This window comes from Cebus imitator, unplaced genomic scaffold, assembly GCF_001604975.1.
Source record: "Cebus imitator isolate Cc_AM_T3 unplaced genomic scaffold, Cebus_imitator-1.0 Scaffold164, whole genome shotgun sequence".
In the NCBI taxonomy this organism is placed as follows: Eukaryota; Metazoa; Chordata; class Mammalia; order Primates; family Cebidae; genus Cebus; species Cebus imitator.
The window spans coordinates 3,652,708-3,661,616 of record NW_016107479.1 but is presented as its reverse complement, the minus strand read 5'-3'; the positions used below and the strand labels follow the sequence as shown (position 1 = coordinate 3,661,616).

Genomic DNA, 8,909 nt, shown 5'->3' with positions numbered 1-8,909 from the left:
TGGTAGTTTGCTACATCCATCCCCCCCATCACCTACATTTAGTATTTCTCCTAACGTTATCCCTCCCCAATTCCCATACCCCCTGCTATCCCTCCCCTAGCCCTCTTAACCGCCAACAGGCCCCTGTGTGTGATGTTCCCCTCCCTGTGTCCTTGCATTTAAGGCATTTTATACACCAGATATTAAAACCCACAGAAGAAACAAAATAATTACAGATCCCAAAATGGAAGGAGCATCATTGACTAAGGACTAATATAAATATCACAGGCTTACAAAAATTGAATCAAAACCCCAAATGAAAGGCTTTTAGAGAATTTCAAAAACAACAAATGTTTCAATGTTGTATTCAGAGCAAGATGAAAGACAGAAAAGCTAACTGGAGTTTATGGAGTTATATAACAGATAAATGACTGTAAATCACAAACTCTGATTTTGACTATGTATTACTTAACAAAAAAAAACTACCAAGTTATGTAAAATAATAGAATTAACATTCATTTGAGATAATTAAAGCTGAGAATTCTGAAAAAGATGCTATGAAATAATTTAGCGATTCCAAATTTCTGTCCTCTAGATCCAGGTGGTTAGCAATGAACAAAAGAATTTACCAAATTATTATTAACTGGCAATATATAAGTAATAATTGAAAACATAAGAGATACTTGAAGATGAAAAGGGACACTTAAATATCTTTAATAGAAACACAGGTATTTTATATACCAGTGTTATCCAGTAGGAATATACAGCAGAGCACATCTGTCATATTAAATTTTCTAGTTGTCATAATAAAAAAAAAGCAGGTGAAATTATTCTTAGTGATATATTTTATTTAACCTGACATATCCAAAATAATATCATTTCTACATGTAATCAATATAAAATTACTAGTGAGCTATTTTACATTTTGTAGTACTATTTTTTAAATATTTGGCATGAATTTTATACTAATATCTCAACTTGTGCACTAAATTTTTATTGAATATTCAGTAATCAAATATTCAAATTAATATTTCTATATTTGTATCTGCATTGAAGTTTTAAGGTTTTAATGCTATGTTGTCTAAGAAAAGAACATTTACTATCTCTTCTGTGAACATATGATTATTAACATCAGATTCAAATAAGTGTTCAATAAACTGAAAAGACTTAACTATCAATATGAAAAATAATTATTTTAGTTTTATAGTCAATTTACATAACACTGTTGATTCTAATTAATGTCTTGACTATTGATTAAGGTTAGAGGAATGTAAAAAATGTGTTTTTTTTTTTTGTAAAATGAAAAATGTTAATTTCAACTTAAATTTTTATAACAGAATAGTTAAATTACATAAGGTTTTCATTTTCTTCAGTTTCATACTTAGCTTATTTTTATGCAGTATATGATCATTGTGCAAATGTAACTCTTACTGCTATTATTTTCCTTTCATTTAAATTATTTTATTCTGTCCATTACTTTTTTCCTCAGGATAAACTAGAAAAAAAGTTAACAGCACAGAAGAAAAAATTTTTTTCCACCATCAATGCATTTTATTTTGGAAGTGTCTATGTATTACATAGGTATTAACTTCCTTCCTCTCCTACTCCTCCCCACAAAATCCAGAAAGTTATTTTTATACATAAAAAACTGAACATATAAAAATGTTGGACCTAATGTCACTAAAGTCTTAGGTTAAAACAACTTGAGTGGCACTTCTCCTTTCTGAGATGACTACTGCTTAAGGAAGATTCATAGTCCGTCCTTGTGCTCACCACAGATTTCTCCTCTTTGAGAAAAAGATGGTCAATGCTTCTGCTTCCTTTTAATAAATTAATGTCATGATTATTACACATTATTATTTCCCACTTGACACCTTCTTAGAAACTTGATTGTTGGAAGTGTTTTTCATTTGGCAAAAATTCAATGTGGCTTTGTGTAGGATGTCTAAGTATCAGAAACAGCAGTGGTGATGTTCTTGTTTTGAGGGAAAATATATATAGAGACGCATACATTCCCTAGAAGAACAAATGCAAGAGGCTGAAATAGGGTGTGCACAAGGTTAAGAGGGCTAATAGACACTACTTGGTTTGGAATTCTGTGGCTGTCAGCCATCAAGGACCGCAGTGTAGGCCAGAATATAAATCTCCTTAGGAAAAAGTTTGGTTAGGCAAAACCACTGAGAAATGACAGTGTCTGCTACATTTTGTTTGAAGTGTATCAGAGCACACATGCACAAGATGGGGCATTATGGGTCATCTGCAGTAAGTAGTAACCTATCGAGACACAGGGGCATTGTGCAAATGCTCTGTCAGCCTAGGCACTGGGGGAAGATAAAAGAAGCATCCAATTAAAATGTACTTCCATCTCTAACTCACCCAAGACCCCAGGCTTCCTGAGCTTCATGATTTGCAAAGCCGAAATGAAATGTAGCATTACATGTCATTCTGTGTCATGAGAAACCTTGTCCACTGGGGCCATCTCAGAAGACCTGCTCAAGAGGGTAGCAAGTCTACCCAGAAGAGTATGCCTTAATGATCTTCACGTCGTCCACAGGGCGGTCCTGGGAGTTTGTTTCTACCATTCCCATGCGATTCACCATTCCTATGCCCTGGCACACTCAGCCAAAAATGGTGTGTTTGCCGTCGAGCCACTGGGTGGGGGCAAGGGTCACAAAGAACTGGCTACCATTGGTGTCTGGCACCGCATTGGCCATTGCGAGAATTCCAGCCCCTGTGAATTTCAAGTCTGGATGAAGTTCGTCTTCAAACTGTGCCATAGATAGATGCACCACCTCGACCTGTCCCTGTTGGGTCTCCCCCTTGAATCATGAAGCCCTTGATAATTCTGTGGAATTTTGTGCCATTGTAGTAACCTCGACGAGCCAACTCAGCAAAGTTCTTACAGGTCTTTGGAGCATGCTTCCAGTACAGCTCCAGCACAATGCTTCCCATGCTGGTCTCCAAGCAAACGTTGGGTGGCTGCCAGGAGTCTGGGGGAATTGCCACCATAGCGAAACCGGCGGAATGCTTCTCTCAGAAAATTTTTATAAAAATTTTCCATTGTATAACCAATGAGTATGTCAAAAAAAAAAGAAAAAAAAATTGTTAAATTTATTGTGTCCTATTTAACAGTTCTATAATCTATGTTCTATGGCATTTATACCTATATAATGAATGATTATAGTGAAAATATGCATGACACTTGTTAACAGAATTTCCTTTTTGAAACAGAGATGACTATATTTAATATATATCATACAGTCATATGATTCAATAAAGGAAACATTAATTTCCTGCCTTACCTATTAAAAATCTTATCTGACAAATATAAATGATTCAAATATTTCTATTCCACAAGTTTGATATTTTTAAGCTGTAGATTGAAATTTTGTTGCAAATTTAAAAGTCCTTGTAGACAGGACTTTCTCTCCTTGCCTAACTTATCTTCCTGGTTGTTATAAACATATTTTATCATCAACTGTTTGGTGGTTTAAGTGAATATCTTTACCTTTTTGTAAACTTTATCTTTTAGCGTTTTCTTCTTAATTTCCAACAAATTTATATAAATTAAATGGTAATTTACTTTACTATTTACTTATATAAAATAGTTTTATTTTTGTGTCAGGATCCAAGCCATTTTATACTTGTACAAGCTTATGTGCTTGGCTCCTGTTGAATGATAATTTAAAATTTTATAGCTAGACATTATTCTGATTTCAAGTCACTAAATTTAGTGTTTTTTCATTGTGGAAAATAAACTTCTTTTCAAATTTATTGTGCATTTTTTAGAAACATCCCCATATTGCCCATATAATGTTCCTTTGTTTCAGTTTCCTGAGATTAAAGATTATTAATTTAATATATTTTTAATATGTCATTTACAGCTATAAATTTCCCTTCTAAGCAATTATGAGAATCCCATAAATTTTGATATGTATGGTTTGGTTTTCATTTATGTCAAAGTACTGTTCTAATGAACATTATGATTTCTTATGTGATCCATTGCTTATTGAGGAAGGTGCTGCTTAATTTGCACATACCTGTAAATTTCCATATTTTCTTTTTTATTAAGTTGTAATTTAATTCTACTGTCACTGGAGAACCTATGTTATATAATTTCAATCCTTTCAAACTTATTAAAACATGTTTTGTGGCCTAACATGGTTTATCTCAGAGGATGTTCCAAGTGCACTTGAGAAGAATATGTACTTCTCTGTTGTTGGCAGGACTGTTTTATACATTTTTGTTAATTTTGTTTAGTTTGCAATGTTAAAGCATTCTGACTTCTTGTTGATCTGATATTTAGTTTTCCTATCCATTACTGAAATTGGGGTATTGAAGTTTCCAAATATTCTTATTGAATTGTCTATTTCCTCTTCACTTTCGTCAGTCTTTCCTTCATGTATCTTGGGACTCTGCTATTAGGTTGCATTTATGTTTAAAATTGTTGTATTTTATAATGGATTGACTTTTTATCATGGTAAAATGTACACCTTTGTCTCCAGTAACAATTTTTTCCATGTAGTCTATTTAGTCTAATATTTGTAAAGCCACACTTTCCAAGGTGTATCTTTTCCTGTCCTTTTATTTTCAAACTATTATGCCTTTTAATCTAAAGCAGGTTTCCTATAAACTGTATATAATCAGGCCCTGCAGTTTGATTAATCCAGCTTATCACTGCCTTTTAGTTTGAGCAATTATTCCATTAACATTTAATGTTATCACTAATAGATAAGATTTGTGTCTGATTTTTATTGTGTATTTTCTATATGTCTTAGTCTTTTGTGTTCATATTTAATTTTCATAATATGTAATAACTTTTCTACTATTTAACTAAATTCCCTCCACCTTTATGCTGTTATTGCCATGAAAATCTATATTTATTCACTGTGTACTCAACAAAGACTTATAATCATTCCTTGTCCTTTAAATCTAAAAAGTATTTAAATTGTCATTTAAATACTATAGTTAATTTTTAGAAAGCTACAAACAAAAATACATTTGTATATTCTTTTGTACTTACCTCTGTGGTTACATTTGCTGATGCTCTTTATTTATGTGGATTTGATTTTCTTTCTAATGTGCTTTCATATCTTCCTTGGGTCCCTCTTTTATATTTCTTGTAATCACCGTAGTTACTGAAATACCCTCTCAATTTTTTATTACCTGGGAATGTCTTAATTTCTCCTTAATTTTTGAACAATATCTGGCTCTGCAATTTTTCTCTTGAAGGTCCTTTTCTTGTGGAACTTTGAATATATCAAAGTACTATCTTCTGGCTTCCATAATTTTTGCAGAGATATCAGCTATTAAGCTAAGAAGCAATAAATTGCTTCTTCTGTTTTTGTTATTCTCTTTATCTTTGTCATTCAACAGTTTAGTTAAATACATCTAGGTGTGAATGTCTTTGTGTCTTATTTATCATTCAGTGAGCTTGTGGATTGTGCTGTTTAGTGTTTTCATTATGTTACAGAAGTTTATGGACATTCTTTCTTTAGATATTTCTATTCTCCTTCCTCTTTCTCTCTCTCTCTTTCCCCCTTCTCTCTCTCTGTGTGTGTGTGTCTCTTTCTTTCTCTCCTTTTTAGGAATTCCCATTATGCAAATGTTGGAATATTTGATGGTGGCTTAAATGTCTTTACAAATCTTTATATTCTTCTTTACTCTTTTTTCTTTCAGTTCCAGAAACACAAAATAAATACATAGCTTCTCAGAAAAGCTTGTCAGTTATTGGTTCCGAGTGTTTAAGAAAATGTATGTCCTACCACTATTAGACTACTAACACACAAAAGTATAGACTTTAGTGGTCAAGCATGACAGAACATTTGAAAGATTAATTAGAAAAGTCACTAGACAGTCTACCATCAACAACTATAAAAATAAACACTAACAAAAACAAATCCTGTGGTCTTCAGTTTGGCTAATTCTTCTTTTCTGCCTGCTTAAGTCTTTCATAATCCCATGGAAATTTTAGTTCAATTATTGTATTTTTCAACTCCAGAATTTCTACTTACTGTCTTTGTCTTATTATTTCTCCTTCTTCATTGATGAGGCTTCAATATTGTAATTTATTTTAGTTCTTTTACATATTTTCCTATAATCCTTCAAACATATTTAAAATAGCTGATCTAAACTCTTTGTATAGTTACTCCAATGTATTTGCTTTCTCAGGCATTTTATTGATGCCTTTTGTTGTGTATGGGTCATATTATCTTGTTTATTTTCATGTATTATTTTGTTGTAAACTGGATATTTAAGTAATATAATGTGATAATTCAGGAAATCAGATTCTCTTCCTCTACAGGATTTTATTTTGTTAGTGTTTATTTTTGTTGTTGATTGTAGACTGTCCAGTGACTTTTCCAACTAATGTTTTAAATGTCCTGTCATGCATGACCACTAAAGTCTATACTTATATGTATTAGTGGTCTAATACTGGTAGGACATATATTATTTTAAACACTTGGAACCAATAACTCTTACAAACTTTTCTGAGAAGCTATGTATGCATGCATGTATATTGGAGCACAACTTGAATACTCAGGAAAGGAACTGACACCTCTGTCCTAGCGTTCACTTTTTATTAGGATGGATCTTCAGTTTCAGATATTAAGGTCTTCTCGTATCTTTGTAGAGATGCCAAGAGTTCTAGGCATACACAGAGCTCTAAATATATGAATACTTTTCTAGAATTCAAAAAACATTGCAGAACTTTTTTTTTTATTATACTTTTTTATTATACTTTAAGTTCTGGGGTACATGTATGGATCGTGCAGGATTGTTACATAGGTATACACATGCAATGGTGGTTGGCTGCATTCATCCCCCTATCACCTATTTAGGTATGTCTCCTAATGTTATCCCTGTCCAATCCCCCAACCTGTGCTATCCCTACCCTAGCCCATGCATCCCACAGTAGGCTCCAGTGTGTGATGTTCCCTGTGTCCATGTGTTCTCATTGTTCAATACCCACTTATGAGTGAGAAATGCAGGGTTTGGTTTTCTGTCCTTGTGTCACTTTGCTGAGAATGATGGTTTCCAGCTTCATCTGTGTCCCAGAAAAGGATATTAATTCATCCTTTTTTGTGACTGAATAGTATTCCATGGTATATATGTGCTACATTTTCTTTATCCCCTTTATCATTGATGGGCATTTGGGTTGCTTCCAAGTCTTTGCTATTGTGAACAGTGGCACAATGAACATATGTGCATGTGTCTTTATAATAGAACAATTTATAATGCTTTGGGTACATGCCCAGCAATGGGATGCTGAGTAAAATGGTATTCTATTTCTCAATCTTTGAGGAATAGCCACACTGTCTTCCATAATGGTTTACTAATTTACACTCCCACCAACAGTGTAAGAGCATTCCTATTTCTCCACATCCTCTCCAGGATCTGTTTTCTCCAGATTTTTTAATGACCACCATTCTACTGGCATGAGATGGTATCTCAATGTGGTTTTGATTTGCATTTCTCTAATGACCAGTGAGGATGAGCATTTTTTCATGTTTGTTGGCTGCATAAATGTCTTCTTTTGAGAAGTGTCTGTTCATATCCTTTGCCCACTTTTTGATGTTTTGTTGTTGTTGTTTTTGTTCTTGTAAACTTGTAGTTCTCTATAGATTCTGGATATCAGCCCTTTGTCTGATGGGTAGATCACAAAAATTTTTGCCCATTCTGTTGGCTGCCAGTTCACTCTAATGATTTATTGTTTCTTTTGCTGTGCTGAATCTCTTAAGTTTAATTAGATGCCGTTTGTCTATTTTGGTTTTTGTTGCCATTGCTTTTGGTGTTTTAGTCATGAAGTCCTTACCTATGCCTATGTCCTGAATGGTAATGCCTAAGTTTTCTTTTAGGGTTTTTATTGTGTTAGGTCTTCTGTTTAAATCTTTAATCCACCAGGAGTTAATTTTTGTATGAGGTGTAACAAAGGGGTCCAGTTACAGCTTTCTGCACATGTCTGGTCAGTTTTCCCAACACCATTTATTAAACAGGGAATCCTTTCCCCACTGCTTGCTTTTGTCAGGTTTGTTAAAAATTGGATGGTTGCAGGTGTGTGGTATTACTTCTGAGGCCTCTGTTCTGTTTCATTGGTCTATATCTCTGTTTTGGTAACAGGATCATGCTGTTTTGGTTACTGTAGCCTTGTAGTATAGTTTGAAGTCAGGTATCTTGATGCCTCCAGCTTTTTTTGTTGTTGTTGTTGTTAGGATTGTCATGGCTATGTGGGCTCTTCTTTGGTTCCAGATGAAGTTTAAGGAGGTTTTTTACAGTTCTGTGAAGCTCAATGGTAGCTTGATAGGAATAGAATTGAATCTATAAACTACTTTGGGTAGTATGGCATTTTCACGATATTGATTCTTCCTAACTATGAGCATGGAATGTTTTTCCATCGGTTTGTGTCCTCTCTTATTTCCTTGAGCAGTGGTTTGTACTTCTCCTTGAAGAGGTACTTTACATCCTTTGTTAGTTGTATTCCTAGGTATTTTATTCTCTTTGTAGCAATTGTGAATGGGAGTTCTCATATGCTTTGGCTCCCTAATTGTCTGTTATTGGTGTTTAGGAATGCTTGTGATTTCTGCACACTGATTTTGTATCCTGAGACTTTGCTGAAGTTGCTTATCATCTTAGGGAGATTTTGGGCTAAGGCAATGGAGTCTTTTAAGTGTACAATCATGTCGTCTCCAAATAGAGACAATTTGACTTCCTCTATTCCTAATTGAATACCCTTTATTTGTTTTTCTTGCCTGATTGTTCTGGCTAGAACTTCCAAAACTATACTGAATAGGAGCATTGAAAGAGGACCACTCTTGACTAGTGCACTAACTCATTTTATAAGACCAACATCATCCTGACACCAAAACCTGGCAGAGACACCACTAAAAAAGAATAACTTTCTATTATTGATTCTAGTTATCTTTCTATTA

At 33.7% G+C, this 8,909-nt stretch overlaps 1 pseudogene; it reads right to left on the bottom strand.

Annotated features, from left to right (window-relative positions):
• Window positions 1-2,308: 2,308 nt before the first annotated feature.
• On the bottom strand, window positions 2,309-3,008 carry LOC108314922 (annotated as a pseudogene).
• Window positions 3,009-8,909: the final 5,901 nt, after the last annotated feature.